General features: G+C 45.5%; 1 long non-coding RNA gene across 1 annotated transcript; it reads left to right on the top strand.

Moving 5' to 3' along the window:
- The first annotated feature begins 16,369 nt into the window (after positions 1–16,369).
- Positions 16,370–17,770, top strand: LOC144094889 (uncharacterized). The gene is made up of 3 exons (XR_013306614.1): positions 16,370–16,726; positions 16,809–16,934; positions 17,671–17,770. It is a non-coding gene; the product is annotated as an uncharacterized LOC144094889 (long non-coding RNA).
- The last annotated feature ends 518 nt before the right edge of the window (positions 17,771–18,288 follow it).

The raw sequence follows: 18,288 nt of genomic DNA, 5'->3' as shown, positions 1-18,288 counted from the left end.
TCTTCTGGAGGGTGAGCGAGTGTGACATTCCTTGTGTGTGTTACGAGGTTCCGCGTTCGACGGCGCGGCGTAGACGGAGACCCAGATGACAGCGGCATCATCAATTACCCAGCCATGCTCTTTGAGTGACGACCAGAACGAAGGGGTTTAAGCCCAACCGGACCCAACCGGACCCGCCGCCGCCGCCGCGGGGAAACGGGCTTTATCCTCCCCAATTGGCGTGGCGGTTCCAGGGGCGGCCCTCCCGAGCACATTCCAGGACAAGGGAACTGTCAGCGGGCCAGAGCGCGCCTTACCTTGAGGAGCGAGTGTCAGTTGATGGATGGAGAATGGAGGCCGGTGACCCGCGGGAACTGTCAGCGGGCCAGAGCGCGCCTTACCAAAGCCGACGCTATGCGCTACCTCGAAGACAACCTTCTTTCCCTCGGACTCAACACGTGAAGAGGGCGAGACCATAAGTTCGGTGGTATGTTTGTGCGCCCAAGTGAAAGCCCTAGCCCCCCCCCCCCCCCCCCCTGGGCGTCCTCACCCTAGGGAGTGTGGAGAAGAGGATATATAAATCGACAAGCAGTACGGAAGAGGCACGCTCAGGACGACATCGTTCGCCAAGAGGGCCTTCAGCGCCGAAACCCGACGACGTGCAGCTTCTGCCAGCAACCGCTCGAGCCCAACTCCGGAGCCACTCCATCGCCCCCATGAAGTCGTCGGCACGTAAGCTCGGACGCCCCAGCCTCTGAATCTTAATCATGTATAATTATTGAATATATCTGTTTGTTTAAACTGAGCCATACGGTGTCTCTTTGCCTCTCCGTCCCGTGTGGACCTGCGCATTATGGGGGTCATCACAGTATTATCTTCCGGTAAAAAGACAGCACCAGGCCCAGACAATGTGCATTACAATATGCTTGCCCATCTCTCTGATACAGCCGTACAGGCACTGTTAAAATTCTTCAATAAAATATGGATGACTGGCAGAATACCTGAGGAGTGGAAGAAAGCAGTATTAGTACCTTTTCTGAAACCCAGAAAACCACCAAGTCCTGACAATTACAGACCAATAGCCCTCACCAGCTGCATTGCTAAATCTTTTGAAAGTGTAATAAATATTAGACTCACCTTTGTACTCGAATCTCGGCAACTATTAGATGTACATCAATGTGGATTCAGAAAAGCATGCTCAACCACCGATCACCTTGTCCGCCTAGAGAACACCATACGGGAGGCGTTCATCCACAAACAGCAGTGTATCGGGGTCTTCTTCGACATGCAGAAGGCATACGATACCACGTGGAAGTTCGGCATCCTCCGCGACCTAGCAGAGCTAGGTATCCGAGGCAGGATGCTGAACTGCTTGAACGACTTCCTGGCTAACCGCACATTTAGGGTCCGCCTAGGAACAACTCTCTCCATGACTTTCACCCAAGAGAATGGCGTACCCCAAGGTTGCATTCTAAGCACGACACTCTTCGTAGTAAAAATGAATTCGTTAGCCAAAGTAATACCCAAGTCCATAATGTATTCGGTTTATGTAGATGACCTACAGATAGCATGCACTTCCTCCAGCATATCGTCCTGCGAGAGACAAATACAAATCACACTAAATAAACTAGCTGCTTGGGCAGAGATAAATGGGTTCAAGTTCTCTCCTCAAAAAACAGTAACCGTTCTGTTCTCATTGCGCCGAGGCCTAAATTCAATCCCAAACTATACTTGAATCAAGCCACACTACCAACTAAACCAGAACATCAATTTTTAGGACTCACTTTTGACAAGAAACTCACATTTTGGCAGCGACGGCAGCTCGAGCAACACGTCCGTAACGCCGCTCTTCTGCACATGCAGGTTGATCGGTGCCAGCCGGAAATTCTTGCGGCTGCCTACCCACCTTCGTGCTTTTGCAAGCCTTTTCTGCCGAAGACTGGACAGTGATTTTGTTTGCCAGCCACCGTTCTCAACGTTCCGGACCATTCCGGACCATTCGGCGGCGCGTCTGCGACCGCTCCTGGCAACCATTTCGCCACCAGCAGAGACATCTGTGTTCCGGACTGCTACAGGGGGGCGTGTTTCGTCATGCATTTTGGCAGCGACGGCAGCTCGAGCAACACGTCCGTAACGCCGCTCTTCTGCACATGCAGGTTGGTGACCGTCACTTATCTTTACCACGCGGTTATCACGCGCTTTTGCTGCCGTTGCTGCCAACTTGCTACAGTGTTCAGTGCTTTAACTGCGAGCCATGCCTCGGTGCTGTACTTGTCGCGTGGCGCTTCGTGATGACGAGCCTTCAATAGTTTGCTGTGGCTGCTAATTTCATTTTCATGCTGTTGAGTGTTCTGGTATGACTGAAGAAGTGTTCAACTCTAAAAAAAGCAAAAAGTCCTGGAAATGTGCAATGTGCAGGCCAAGTGGCGCTCGGGACGACGGTCCCGTGGCTTTTGGAAAGGAGGACGCTGAACTAAAGTCCCTCGTATTAGAGATCAACCGGAAATTGTCATCCCTTCTCCCACTAACAGACAAAGTAGATGGCATTGAACAATCGATCCAGATGTTATCGAACCAGTTCGATGCAGTGCAAGAAAAGTTAAAGCAACAGGGAAAGGAAATAAAAGACATTAAGGCACGAATTGACCGAATTGAGAGAGAGGAAGACATTGGGGGCCTGGCGTGACTGCAAATGGATGTTGACGAGCTTGAGTGGCGGAGTAGGCGGTTAAACATTGAAATACATGGTCTAGCGGAATCTCAAGATGAAGACCTCCTTGCTAAAGTCAATGAACTTGCGGACGAGTTGAACATGCATCAACTCGTAAAGGAGGACGTTCTGGCTGTTCATAGGCTGCCCGCGAAGCCCGGGTACACAAAAGCCGTGATCGTGAGGTTTGCGCGCCAGGACCTAAGAGATGCATGGTTGGAAAAAAGAAAAGCTCTGAGGGATTCCGAAGGAAAGAGGTATATCACAGAAAACATGACAAAGCGTTCAAAAGCGCTCCTGGTAGCTGTCAAGGCATGGGCTAAATCGCATGACTATGACTTTGCCTGGCACTCAAACGGAAAGGTCCTGGTGCGCAGAAGGCCTGGGGACTCCGCCGTAGTCATCAAATGTGAAAGTGATCTCTCAAACCTGGTCACCTGAGTCTTGTGTCTGTGCTGTGTTGCCTTTGTTCTGTCTAAATTCCAAGTTCAATGGCGCATTTGGGATACATATCTTGGGATGAGCTAACCAAAGAATATGGAAATAGAGACACTCTCCTGCGTTGTTTTCATTTAAACGTTCAGTCTCTACAAAACAAAACTGCTGAACTTGAGTGCTTATATAAGAGAATACAGAATTGCTTCAATGTACTTATGTTTACCGAGACCTGGCAAGCTCATGAAACGGATGCGTTTTACCTTCCTACCATGAAAACATTTTATGTTCATAGAACCAAGCGCCGTGGTGGGGGCGTATCTCTTCTTGTAGAAAACTCCTTACAAGCCCGTTCATTGGCAGACTTCTCTACTGTTACAGATAGTTATGAAATTGTGTGTGGGCAGGCAAAAGATATCGTTATTGCAGCATGCTACCGTCCTCCAGATGGCAATGTGTGTGATTTTTTTTGAGTTCCTAGACAATATGTTAACATTTGTAAATGAAAATCATTATAATGTCATTATTGGCGGTGACTTTAATATTGACATGTCATGTAATACCTCCAGAAAAGTTGAATTTGAAAATCTGCTTAGTAGCAATGCCTGCTCTAACCTTATAAATATGGCTACTCGGTTGACACCTACTTCAGAAACTACTATAGATTTGTTCCTAGCTAATTATGATATAGGGTCCATCACTACAGCTATTCTTCCCTGTTCCATTAGTGACCATATGGCAATATGTTGTAAGGTTGACACTAATCCGTTTAATACAACAGAGAGCCCTGCGATGTTTTCTCAGTTGATTTCACAGAAAACACTAGACTCTTTCCGTACAGAGTTAGAAACTACAAGCTGGGACTACATCCGGAACATTGCTGATGCAAATGCTGCATATGAAGCGTTTATGGGTCGTTTCTTATGTATCTATAAAAAGCATTTCATTCGTAAGGAACGTGTAAAAAACAAAAATTATAAAAAACCTTGGATGACCCGTGAACTTCATAAAAAAAATCCATAAAAAAGATCGACTTTTCAAAAAATTTATGAATTCCCGTAATGAGGCGGACCTTCTAGCTTTTAAACGTTTCCGTAATGTTTTAAATAAAGAACTGAAAAAGTGCAGGGACGCCTACTACTTTCGTTACTTTTCTATGTGCTCAGGTCGAATGAGTGAATTATGGAGTAAAATGAATGCTCTTATGGGACGTGGGCAGGGAAAAGATTCCGTAGTAGAGATTATACATGACGGAAAAACGCTGAGAGGGGACGCAATGGTTAATGCTATTAACGAGTTCTTTGTTAACAGGAATGTGACTGCACGCCCTTCAGGAAACAACACAATGCAAAGTACAGCTAACACAAATACTTTTTTCTTAGAACCAACCGACATTCAAGAAGTTTGCTCTGTGTTTGCAAATTTGAAAAATTCGCGTAGCTGCGACGCTGACGATGTGCAAATTAGTCCAGTGAAATATGTCCTTGACGTTATAAGTCCCATACTAACCTACATATATAATCTTTGCCTTTCAACTGCAGTTTATCCAACAAAAATGCAAGTGGCTCGAGTGATTCCGCTATACAAAAAAAAGGGTGATAACCGAGATATTTCGAACTACCGCCCCATATCAATATTGCCTGTGTTTTCTAAAGGTCTGGAAAAAATCCTATTCAAACAACTTTCACGTTTCTGCCACAAATTTGATATAATCACAAAATCGCAGTGTGGCTTCCAAAAACATCGGTCCACAGAACTGGCACTTCTTGATCAAAAAGAATACATTTTGCAAAACTTCGAGGATAAAAACTACGTTCTGGGGATTTTTGTTGACTTTACGCAGGCTTTTGACAACATTAATCACTCTATTCTTTTTGATAAATTACATCACTACGGTATCAGAGGACATGCACTTAATATGTTAATTAGTTATCTCTCTCACAGAAAACAATTTGTTCAAGTAAGCCATTTAATATCTAATCAGAAAGCAATAGTCGCAGGCGTACCTCAAGGAAGTATTCTTGGTCCCTTACTCTTTAATTTATACATTAATGATATAGTATGTATATCATCTGACCTGAAGTTTGTTATATATGCAGACAACACTAGTATATCTGTGCCTTCATCCTCTTGTGCTGACGCGTTCGTTAAAGGAAACATAGCCTTAAAAAAGTTGGAAGCTTGGACAGACAGTAATCAACTGAATATTAATACAAAAAAAACAAAAGCAGTAATTTTTCACCCTAAGGGTAAGCAGCTATCTACCGATTACGATCTTCTGTTTAGAGGTACAAGGATTGAGGTCGTCGAAATAATAAAGGTATTGGGCGTTTTCTTTTCCAAGACGTTGCAATGGGATGACCACGTAAACCATATTTTGCAGAAATTATGTTCCATAACAGGTATACTCAGTCGAAATCGTTATGTCTTTCCAATGTCTGCAAAACTAGCCATTTATTATGCGTTATTTACTTCTTACATGAATTATTCTCATTTAGTCTGGGGCACAACGACCGACAAAAACCTTAGTAGTCTTTTAAGGATGCAAAAAAAGGTTTTACGGATCATTAATAATTTGCCTAAGTTTTACTCAAGTAAATTTATCTTCAGAAATCTTAAGGTCATTCCAATAATTAAAATGTATCATTATAAACTCCTACGCGAATATAAACTCAGCATCAAGGAAAATCAAAGGCTGTTTTTGGACATATCGAACTTAGAATTAATAGGCAACGCGGCCTACAATACGAGGACAACAGACCGTTGGAAAGTGCCAAAATGCCGTACGAACTATGGGTTTCAGAGTCTTAGGAATAACCTGCCTCGATTACTAAATGAACATATTAAAGCGGGAACAGATATTTTAGGACTAAATTTCCGGAACCTGAAGGCGTTGTTTTATTAATTTGCATGTCCCTAATACACACCACACATTTCATAAACAAAACACCTTGTACAAATATTTAGCCACTGTTTCATTATGACTGCATGTCTTTATTTCCCGACCGTTCCATGAGCTTGTCGCCATACCTTTCATAAAAATGCCAAGTTATAATTTTGTTTGTCTCTGTATATTTCTGTATATTTTTTTCTGTACATTTGTTTCTGGATTGTGTTGCTTCGTTGCCGTCAATGCCAGGGGGGACCAAGATTTTTTTTTCAAGCCGTAAAGGAACGGCTTTTCTTCTTGGCCCCTTTCACAATGTGTACGTCATGTTGTGAAGAACAAATAAAAATGAATGAATGAATGAATGAACATTAACAACCTTAAAAAGAAAGCATCCCAAGCCCTCAATGTATTAAAGGTGCTCTCGCGAAAAAGGTGGGGGTCTGATAAAACATGCCTATTACACATCTATCGCTCTCTGGTACGCTCCAAGCTGGACTATGGGTGTATAGTATACGGTTCAGCAAGAGCATCCTACTTGAAACGACTGGACCCTGTTCATAATCATGGTCTGCGACTATCAACTGGAGCATATAGAACATCCCCGATAAACAGTCTTTACATTGAAGCTAATGAGCCTGCACTAGAGGATAGAAGAGTCACACTGACATGCGCATATGTCCTAAAAACCCGTTCTCTTCCTAAACATCTCTGCCATCCCATTGTTACCAAGTGCCCATCCAAAAGATTATTCAACAATAAACCACAATCCATCTGGCCACTAATAATGCGCTTTGAAGATAAATGTGAAGAGTTAGGAGTACTGGATGCCCTGCCGAATATTGCACAAAAATATGAAAATTTACCACCATGGTACAGCCTGCCTTCAGTGTGCGACTTCACACTGACACACTTACATAAAAAGGAAATGCCACATCAGCTCATACTACAAGAATTCATTGAACTGCAAGTAAAATATGACACCTTACTGAATTTTACACTGGTGGGTCAAAAACAGAAAGTCACGTTGGAAGTGCAGTAATTCAAGAAAAAAATGAAAAAATGATACGACTGCCAGAGTATGCATCGGTTTTTACTTCCGAGAGTTATGCAGTCTTTGTAGCCGTAGACCAAATAGTAAAAGAAAGCATTAAAAATAGCGTCATTTACACCGATTCACTGAGTATGCTCAAAGCGCTGCACTGTAGAAACGCTGCTGAACCCATTATAGGAAACATCATACATAACATAATTAAAATAAAAAACAAAAACATAACATTATATTCTGCTGGGTGCCCAGCCATGTTGGAATTGTCGGTAATGAGAGAGCAGATGCATGCGCAGCACAAGCTCGAATTGATCAAATAAAACAAAATAACATACCACACAGGGATTTTTGGAAATTAGTGCACAGTAAACTCAGAATTAAGTGGCAGGCTGCATGGGAAGAACAGGCAAACAACAAACTGCATTCTATAAAACCCGTTTTAGGAGAATGGAAATCATGTAGACATCAAGAACGTTTCACAGAAGTTATTTTATGTCGGCTACGCATTGGGCACACACACCTTACACACAACTTCTTACTGACAAAACAAGACAAACCTCTCTGCGAAATGTGCGGCGAAGTACTCACTGTAAACACACATTTTAATTTCATGTACAAAACTGGAACAACTGAGAAAAAAATATTTTACAACACTCTACAATGAATACATCCCATTGCACCCCAAGTTGCTTTTAGGTGATCAAGCACTGGTTGATCTTTCAAGTATTTTTAAGTTTCTTAATGAAGCCAATGTTTTAAACAAACTCTAGGTATAAAAAGCGTAACATTTAACAAAAACCTAACCTTGTGTTTGGCGCATCATAGCCATAGTTGCTTTTGCGCCATTAAAATCAATATAACTAACTAACCTTTCGAACATGCTCTCCACCTACATGCAAGTTGATCATAACAGCTGGGGCTGCCTCCTCCCACTTGTTACGTTTGCATACAATACTGCGCTGCAACAAACAACCTGTTAATTTCCTTTGTTCTTATCTGTCGTCAATCCCACACTTTCGTCATGGAAGCATCTTTATGTTCGGTGCCTCTCCCCTCTTCAGGACCCTCCCAGGAGCAATTTGCTTCCCGCATCGCCCACTGCCAAGGACTTCCCCGGTTGAATACAGAGGCTTGCCCGGCTTCCCAGAAACGAGGTTATGACGTTACCAAGCAAGCAGTTTCGCATCCCGTAGTGATGACGTTGTACTCTGGACATTCACGCGCGAACCAGGGTTACGTGAAAAACTTATTAGACGCTGTTGCAGAAGTACTTGCTGTTGGGCTAGTTGGTTCATCATAAAGTTTAATGGCGCAAGGAAACGAACACAGGAACGAACATAGACGCTCTTTCTGTCTCCGTGTCTTACTGCGTTCGTTAGCTTGCGCCACTCAACTTTATGATAGACGCTATTGTCCGGCAATTTCGGACAAAAAATTATAAAATTAAAACATTGCAGGATACTTTTACGGTAATATTGAAGGTAATGGTCCATTGCTCTCATATTTAGGAAAATCTTTCTTTTAAAGTGCTTACATCGGTCGCATCGAACAGTTCAAACTCTCATTGAAAACGAATGGAGACATATTTTGACGGCACCAAATAGAAAGAAAATGCAAGACTGCCGTCGAGTGATCTTCAGATGTTTTGATTTGGTTTGTGGGTGTGTAACGTCCCAAAGCGACACAGGCTATGAGGGACGTCGTAGCGAAGGTCTGCGGAAATTTCGACCGCATCGCACAGTATCTTGAATTTTTCCTCCATCGAAATTCGACCGCCGCGGCCGGGATTGAACTCACGTCTTTCGGGTAAGCAGCCGAGCGCCATAACCACTGAGCCACCGCGGCGGACCCACTGATGTATTGGCTGCTATTGTGAAATCTTACACGATATGAAAAAATTGCGTTCACAAATGGATTGTCGTTTAGAAATGCTTTTCTTCAGAATTGCTCGATATGATATTGCTCCCTACACAGTGCTTGAATAAACATCTGTGGTTAACTATCGTGACACACCCGCTTCACTTTCTACCGATGTCGCGGTCGTCGCATTGAGATCCACGTGTAGCGCATCAAGCCCTTTGCCATTCGACCGTCAACACTCTTAACTCGCAACCAGGATGGTCGCTTTTGTCTCCGCGGAGAGAGAGGGGGAGGCAGTTAATGTGCGCATTGAGCTTAAACCTTTTTCGTTTGGCTATATTAAACGTCATTTCCCGTCTTCGACCTCATGGCGAACGCAATTCTTTCGAGTTGCAATACAGCCTTCTCCGGGCGTTCCTAATCTCACAATATGTACACTATGGTTACTAAGCAAAAACTGTTCATTGCAAGTCGCCCGCAGTAATGAATCATGAGGGAAAGATAGAAATTGAGAAATAAAGAAAACGGCACTTAAGCTCCACCTTTTGGTTAAGGCGTAATAGCGTTGAAAGGTTAATGCAAATAAATTCAATACTGGCAATTCAAGACTACATTTATAGATCCCTGGGAGCGCTCTTACCACTCCTGGCGCAATGGTGCAGGGGTTAAGCGATGCGACGCTGCACTGCGATGGCAGGTACTGCCAGCGGTGGAACTTGTCGGATCCAGGTTGCTTCTGCTGAGGCACCTTTCGCGATCAGTAATTAATGTAACTGCCGCCTGCCACGGCTGTCAACTGCTCGAAACGCGATGACCTCAGAATGTCACGTGACCTATATGGCACCCGTCGGTTTCCGAACGGCTGTTGCTCTGGCCGCTCCTGCGGCGAGGCTTCAAACGGTTGCCAATGCCGACGCCGGACAATTGTTTTTCCCGAAATGGGGGTACTAACGCTCTCGCCGCGCTATAAAGGGTTCATTATTTAACGTGTCCTTGTGTGCAGTGAACTGAAGAGCCATGAAATGAAAATTTAACAAAACCTTGGGAGCTGCTGTTCTGGTTGCCATTATTTTCAAAATAAAAGTGATGCACCCTGAAGCGCCTATTTTTCTAGAGACGAAGAATGGTGTCTCATGACATGACATGACATCTCATGACATGACATGACTGCTACGCCTGCGCGCATATCGCAAGCCTCTAGTACTTATATGCGATAATTTTGCGGGCATCTGCTAAAGTCGGCTTTTTTAAACAGCTGCCAACAGAACACACTGAGCAACTATTCATGTAGTATGAAAAATGGTAAGGCCCGTCGTCCAGGCCCTGTTACGCTGGAAAGCAACAAATCCAAAAGCAAAGTCTCCATTCTGGCATTTCCACTTTCATTGCGATACCCTTAGAGATGCCGTCACACCAAAACCTGAGAGCCGCCGCGGTGGCTGAGTGCTTATGGCGCTCGGCTGCCGGCCCTAAAGACGTGGGTTCGATCTTGGCCTCGGCGGTCGAATTTCGATGGAGGCGAAATTCTAGAGGCCCATGTGCTGTGCGATGTCAGTGCACGTAAATAACCCTAGGTGGTCGAAATTTCCGGAGCCTTTCACTACGGCGTCCCTCATAGCCTGAGTCGCTTTGGGACGTTAAACCCCCATAAACCATAAACAAAACCAAACCAAAACCTGAGACAAGTCTGAGACAAAATCAGCATAGTGGTCGAGTGAGGTCCCGCGACCTGGTGACATCATCAAAGCCTGCCCACAGTGGCAGGTGGCAAATGGCCACCGGTTAGCGAGAAACCATGCCCACCGCTGCAGGTGGAAAATAAATCAATAGATGGCCGAGACAGGTCACGTGACCTTGTGACATGATCACAACGTGTCGACAGATTAACCTGACATCGAGACAGCAACTTAGAGGAAAAATTGAAACCAAAAATTTGAAATTTTTTTTTATGCAAATGTCGACACTATGACAGCATAGCGGATACCTATGTAGCAGCTGGCACGCCGAATATGGCGGTCAATGAACCGAAAATAGCAAACTCACGTAAACACACTCATAAGGTACACAAACCGCGAAAAATATGAAACGCAACGCTATCGTCTTCCAGTCTTATGATAACTTACGCGTTCCCACATTTTTTTCCTTCATTGCCGCAGGAATCCAGAATACAAAACCTAGGAATTACAGGTTGCATAGAATAGTTAGGAAGTCGAGGTTTCGTTTTCACCACTGTCTATAAGAATGCGACATTATTTTAAGGGCCCCAATGGGCTCTATGCATTTTTGTCCTACCGATTTTATGGACAAGTTTCCATATTAACCATATGAGAACACAGAAAAGTACAGGAATACAGGGAAATACAGGAGGTGTAGAATACAGCTAAACATACAGGAACTCCAGGACGGTCTTGGGTAGTGTTGGTACAAGGCTGCAAATGAGCTGTTTTTTTTTCAATCCGCACACCAAGCGAAGCAGCTCCTTTTGCTTATAGCCGGGTCTACTCGCTTGCAGAAACGCCTAACATTCTGAACACACACTGCGACGTTCTCTGACGGTTGTGGCGGAGAAGTTGGGGGTGGTGGTGGTCTGCACTCTGGTTCGGAAGCTAATTGCGAGAGCTCAAGGCACGCTCTGCCCTTTCGCGACGGTCACTGCTCGCGTATGTACACAGACGCTGAGGGGCGGAAATGCTTCCACGTAGGCAGCGTAGCCTCACGGTTCTCAAACTGCGGACTGCGTATTCAAGGCAGAGGTATGCGTTCCGCATTCTCGCAGCGTCGTTCCAGCTTTTGAACGCGGTAAACGCTCGAAGTGGACCGACCAGGCCTCCACATCCTCGGACACGTAAACGTGAAATGGATCCCATAGGTACGGGGGAAAAACGCTAAGGCGCCCGTGTGCTGTGCGATGTCAGTGCACGTTAAAGATCCCCAGGTGGTCGAAATTGTTCCGGAGCCCTCCACTACGGCACCTAGCTCTTCCTTTCTTCTTTCACTCCCTCCTTTATCCTTCCCTTACGGCGCGGTTCAGGTGTCCAACGATATATGAGACAGATACTGCGCCATTTCCTTTCCCCCAAAAACCAATTATTATTATTATTATTATTATTATTATTATTATTATTATTATTATTATTATTATTATTATTATTATTATTATTATTATTATTAGGTACGGAGGGTGAAGTAGAAAGTAAGGGATGGAGGGGCGCTCTCAGGCCGGGATGGTGAATTAGATGGCGTGGACATTAGTTTAATAGCAAGTGGCTTATCTCAGCGGACGAGCCTCAATGCCTTAAACCCAACTAACCTCGATTTATTCTTTGTATTGAATGCTACACACACACACTCTCTCAGCCAAAGCTAGTTCATGATGGTTTTCAGAGGAACCACCTTCTGGCTTTTCATTGTGCCGCCCTCTCCACACCCTCTTCCTTCCTCTTGCCCTCTCTTCGAATCTTTAGGCACAACGCTCATCGGACGCGCCAGATTGCCGATTGCTGCCAAGGGGGGAAAGCTTGACAGGCAACGGCGCTTTCATTTCAGAGTCTTTGCATGGCCGGACCGTTCGACCATCACCACGCTGCCGGACCTTTGTAGGTTTATTACCGAAACGCGGAAGCGCTTGCGAAGGGGGCGCGGGAGTTGTCCTTTTTTGTGACCGGCCGGCACCAATGAGACCGCATACCAGCTGGCGCGGCTGCAGAGATTAAAGCATGCGAGCTCTCCGAGTGCTCAATGCTTACATGCGTAAGTAGCCAGTAGATATAATGTGGGAAGTGGAGGCTAGGGACCAGCTTGGCAGTTGGCATACAGAGAGCGGACATGGCAAGTTCTGGAACGTGCAGACTGGTGTCCTAACCTTGTTTACACGGAACGAATTGAGGCTGTGTGTGTGCGTGTGCAGTGCTACTTGGAACCTTGTGACCAAACTTTTATGTCACACTGACAGCAAGTGTCCGCGTGACATTCTTGGTTGGGAGGTGTGGAGTTCGCTGACATTTCCGCGAACTCGTTGGTCTTGTGTTCGCAAGGAAGGCCGCTCCAGTGGGGTCGGAAGCCGCCAACAAAAGGACCCGTCCCCGTCTCGGCGTCCCCTGCTTGCGGCGGACGGACGTCCTTGTTTACTCCGCGCCGTCACGGGCATAGCCCGTCTTTAGACTGGAGAACTCGTCGCGTGCGGATGTTTCGGAGAGGTGGTCTGCTCTCCGCATTGACAAACGCTCGGCCTCGTGGTGGCAACATTCTCCCCCCAGCTCGCCCCGTCCGGCCACGAAGTTTCTCTGTTTTCCAGCTCGTAACCCTGCTGGTGAGTCGGACGACCTCGATTCTTTCGCGTATTTTGTTTCTAGATAACGTTATTGTTGTTGTAGCAATAAATAGCTGGTTTCCGTCAGCCACAGTGCCGTTACTTTGTTCGCTCAGACCAAGGTCCGCCGTTGTCGGCGTGCGCTCGGTAGCGCTTGCGATCATGAGGTTGGGTCCGGCGGTTCTGAACTGTTGCAGCGGTTAAGCGGGAGAAACGTATTATTACCCCCCCCCCCCCCCCTTAAAGCCCAAAAGCTCAGGAGAGAAAGGGCTTGTGTTAGGCAGGCTTCGGCTGTGTTGACAAGGTCGAATTAATGTAGCCGCACCTAAAGGTGACGAAAGAGCCAAAGCGGAAGAAGGACGTCGAAAAGCGACCGAACGTCATGGTACTTTAAACATCCCAAGAATGAAGAGTGATAAGTGCGTTGCCGAGCGTCAATAAGAGAACCAGCTAAACTTGGCTGCATGGAAAGCAAAAAATCCAGAGAGGGACGTGGAGCGTGCTGTCGTGCTAGATAAAGGGGGCGTTGGTGGTGGTTTGTCCGACCTCAAGAAGACAGAGCGCCCTACCCAGCTTGAAAATATGAAGCGGGAGAGTGTGCAACTACATCGAAGAGCTAAGAGGTCTCGTCCAGACCGAAACGAGGCTCGCACCATCACTGAGCACTCCTAGAATGTTTGGCGACAGTCTTCCAATGCATTTCATGCTTATATCTACCCGCGACTGATGAAGTGGGCCTTTTTTGCAGCGGGAGCAGTTATATGGTTATACCCATGTTACAGCCTGGTTATATTCATATGACCCTTCATTTTATCCGAGAATCTACAGCGTGATCCGTTAGACCTTAACTACTTACAGAATTTAACTGCTGCCTGCCACTTTGCTAGGTACAAGTTCAATTCAATTTAATTTAATAATTTAATTGTCACCTCTCATGCTGGGAAGAGGGAAATTGAATTGAGTTTATTGAACTATTTCTTTGTCACCTGCCAGAATGTGACGCAACCGGAAGGTGATCGTCGCCACGAGAAGGACGCAGAGGGAGGCTACCATGGGCGCAAGAGGTTACAAGGTTGGAGCAATGCGCAACCTGAGAGTGATTCCGCGGTACATTGCAGGATTATATGGGTAAACCAAAATTATAACAGCTTTCACTGATTTTTGCGCTGGGCCGGCGAGCCTCACGCCACACGATACTCACGCGATAGTCACAGCCACTGAGCACTACTGAAATATGTCGCAGTTACTCAAGTAGATCAAGTAGTTTCATTTCGGGACGATGTTGTAGTTCATGTTTCCAACACTCTGAATGTGATCACCTGACAACGCATGGATATTTGTGTCTACTTGCTTGCGTTAGTTTCCTTGTTCTAAGAAATCGTCCTAACTATTTGGCACTCGTAAAGAATGTTTGAATTTAAAGCCGCGCCACAATAAACGCGCCCTACACGAAATGTTTTCTGATACGCGGCGACTCCTTTCAGTTTATTCCTCCCAGTGCGTCTACAGGTTTCGAAAATACAGCTCATTATAGCTCTCCTAGCCCAGTGCTAGGATAGCCTAGGCTCTGGCGCAGTGGCCGGTGAAGCTGATCGGTTTGCGCCGCCGCTTATTCGGATCCCAGTGGCGGATACTTATTTGATTTGTGTTATTAATTACTTTCATTTGGCACAAACGCTCAAACACCGCAAGCATACAAACATGCCAAGATCTTGCACGGGGTTGATCTATCGGAACAGTGCTTCTTCACTAAAATGCAGCACACGTAGTCCAGGGTTCCGAAAATTCTTCACAGCTACGCACAAGGAAGCTCGCGAAACTCCGAGCTATGACATCGGGACACCATGTACCACGTCCTGCAATCAGCTTCGAGATGCAGGCTGCCTTGAACTACTGGTTATTTGTACGGGATTTCACTGCAATTTTGTATACCCCGCCTGGTTTATGTCTAGAGAATCTATTTTAATGCGCCTCAGCTTGGCACCGTAATTCGCGGCGACTGCATTCGACTCCTATAAAAGACTCCAATTTTAAAAAATGGAGACAGTTCTTCGAAGATTTTTACTTTGTCACTAAAAATTACGGAAATATGTGATACGTTATAGAGAGGGAAGCACGCTTTTTCTGCTTTCAAGGGAGACGGCAAAGAGGCGATGTCTGGTACTAGCCCTGTCCGACATTGACGTCAAAAGTGGCTTTCATGCTATTCGGATTGACGTGAGCTGCTTTAGGCATAGCAGTATGTTGACCGCCAACGAAAAGATGGTTTCTGATATTTCAATACACTGCCGCCCACCCAATTTATCTCGTTGCAGAAAAGGAGACAGTTGAGTTTCCTCCTTGAGGTGGTGATGAGAGGAAACACTTTGTTGATGATGAAATCGGGGTTTCTTGATGACCCGATGGTTCTAACTCGCAAACATTCACGTTACTCGAAGAGGAAGGTTAACTATTTATTTACAACATAAATAAAACAAGAAGAAACAAAGCAAGGAGAAAAGTATTTACATGACTAAACCGTTGATCAGACGAATTCAGCCCTCGTTCAACCCAGCCAGCGTGCTTGTTTTTAAGCCCTCTGTCTCCGCCCTTAGCGGGGACAGCCACCAATAAGATTACAAGCGACACACCTCACCAATCAGTGGTCAGGGAAAGGAAAATAAGGTTTCCGCCAACTAATCACAGATTTGGGAGAGTGCTGATTAAACATTTGGGAAAGGAGAGGTTGCAATCAAATACACAAAGAGCACAGACGCGGCCACCCTCTCCCACGGCACCCACGGCTCAGCCGTTACCACTTTTCTATCTCTTTCGCACAGGTGACAAACATATGCCGACGAGACGATCCCTAAAGTTGTTTACAGAACACACCGCAAGAGAAGAAGACTGTCGTTTCGGGAATAGTGGGTTTCCGGTCACTCGGCTAATACTCAGCCGTATCTCGTGCGTTCCCGAAATCTCGTCAACCCCTTGACAACGCAGACATGTCGACACCTGTACATGGTTAGGCTTCTTAAAGGCGCGCTCACACTAGCGGGAAGCTTCCCGCGCCGGCACAGCGTCAACGTCGACGCTGCCTCGCAGCTCCGCGGAATGACGCTCACACTGCGCGCGTTTTCTCGCTGCGGTTGTCTTGGAATGTGGAGAGGGGAGGCGCTGAGGGAGGACCCGAACGAGCAGAAAGAGAAGGGGATAGTCACGTGACACCAGATAAGACTGGAAAGCGCGCCCTTTTCCCTCGTCGTCGTCTTGATCGTCTGCTAGCTCCCCTCCCGTCGCCCTTTTTGTCTCGAGGATGGCTGGTTCGAACGATGAGGTGTTGGCTACGGTAAACGTAGTTATACTTGCTTGTTCGCTGCTTCTGCACCGTCGCCGTGCACGGAATGCGCGAAAGCGCCGATTTTGGGTGCGACCCATGTTTCGCCGTCGAGAGCAAGAAGGACAGGCGCGTCTATTGCTGCCACGGCTGCGGGCGGAAGACGAGGCATACTTCCGCGAGTAAGTACCGTTTCTTATGATGCATTCGTAAAGTGTGCTCGTCGTACGGGATATAACTGACATATTGCCGGTCGCCTTTTAGCTACCTTCGGATGCCTCCCAGCACCTTCGACACTTTGCTGGGCTTCGTCGAGCACAGCCTCAGCCGTCAGGTGACTCCATTCAGAGATCCGATTTCGGCCCACGATCGTCTGGCAATAACACTACGGTGAGTGTCCATGGCTAATCATATCCAATTAATTAAAATGGTTAAGAGCTTACCGCAGATTTATTTGCTGAAGGTGCTTCATGTAGTGTGGTGTGCTATTATGGATAGTGCTTATTAAATAAGCATCTGGAGATTAATTACACTGCGCACAGCATAAGGAAATTAATATTTTTGGCTACGTCTCCCGTGACTGGAATTTCAACCTATCATCCAGAGCTGATGGAGCAAAAGGCTTCCGGTTTTGAGGCGCCGCCGCGAGCGAGTATTTTTCGAATAATTATTTGCAATTAACCCATCGTGTGGTCCACGTTTTTGTCTGATGCAACCATTCTATTAGAGCCAATTTCTGAAATGTGAAGTAAAACAAGTATAAGGTTCTGAAACTGCAAGTTACTGCTTATTAGGTGCATGGTGTGTTTTCACTGGAAGAATGCAGAAAGCACAATAATAATGGTTTTAATGTTCAGTATAAAAAATTTGCTGTTCCGCCGTTGGCAGCGCATGGAACACCAAGGTGAAGCAGTCTTTTCTTTCATGAAAGTGGAGGAGGAAATATTGTACGTGGCCCACCACAATTTTCAAATTTGTAGAGCAAAATGTAATATTTTTGATCTTTTAATGCAGTACAACTAGACACCTTGTTGTTTTAATTTTTAATTAGTTTTGGTTTCTTACAAAATATGCCGGTCAGATATATTGCTGCTCAATCTCTATTACATATGTGATTGTTTTCCAGGTTTCTTGCAAATGGGGACACATTCCGCAGCTTGTCATACAACTTTTTAATTGGCCGATCTACAGCTTCAGTTCTCATAAGAGAAACCACAGCTGCAATATAAAAGAATTTGTGGCATACATACGTTCCTTTTCCTCAGACTGAGATAGAATGGAGAAAGGTGAGAGAAATTAGTTTCCTGAAAAAACAGCACTTGCATAGGAGTGTGAGAACATAAAATGGAGACCACAGATGATGTGTTGTGACATCCATATGAACCTTGCCACCCCATTCCTGGGAATGTAAAGCTGTTCAGTGCTAGCTCACTGCATGGACGACTATAATTTTTCACGTTACCCTTTGTTCCACCCTGCGGTGACAACTCAGCATAACACTTAATCTGAAATTAAGAAGGAACAAATTTTGGGAAGCAAATCTCTCTTTTCTCCAACGAACCACACAACTTACGAAAGCATAATACATGTTGCCGTGACATGTAGTGCAAGTGTAATGGAATGGTCAGTACTACACTGAGTGCCTCCTTTACTCCAGTCAACCTGTGGCTTTTGTACTGTGATTATGCAGTGAAATCCCACATCTTCAGAGGTCTTTTAATTAATTTTTCTCTGAATTATTTTG

Source organism: Amblyomma americanum, chromosome 6 (assembly GCF_052857255.1).
Source record: "Amblyomma americanum isolate KBUSLIRL-KWMA chromosome 6, ASM5285725v1, whole genome shotgun sequence".
In the NCBI taxonomy this organism is placed as follows: Eukaryota; Metazoa; Arthropoda; class Arachnida; order Ixodida; family Ixodidae; genus Amblyomma; species Amblyomma americanum.
The sequence above is the reverse complement of the archived record's forward strand: the minus strand, read 5'-3'. Positions and strand labels throughout refer to the sequence as shown.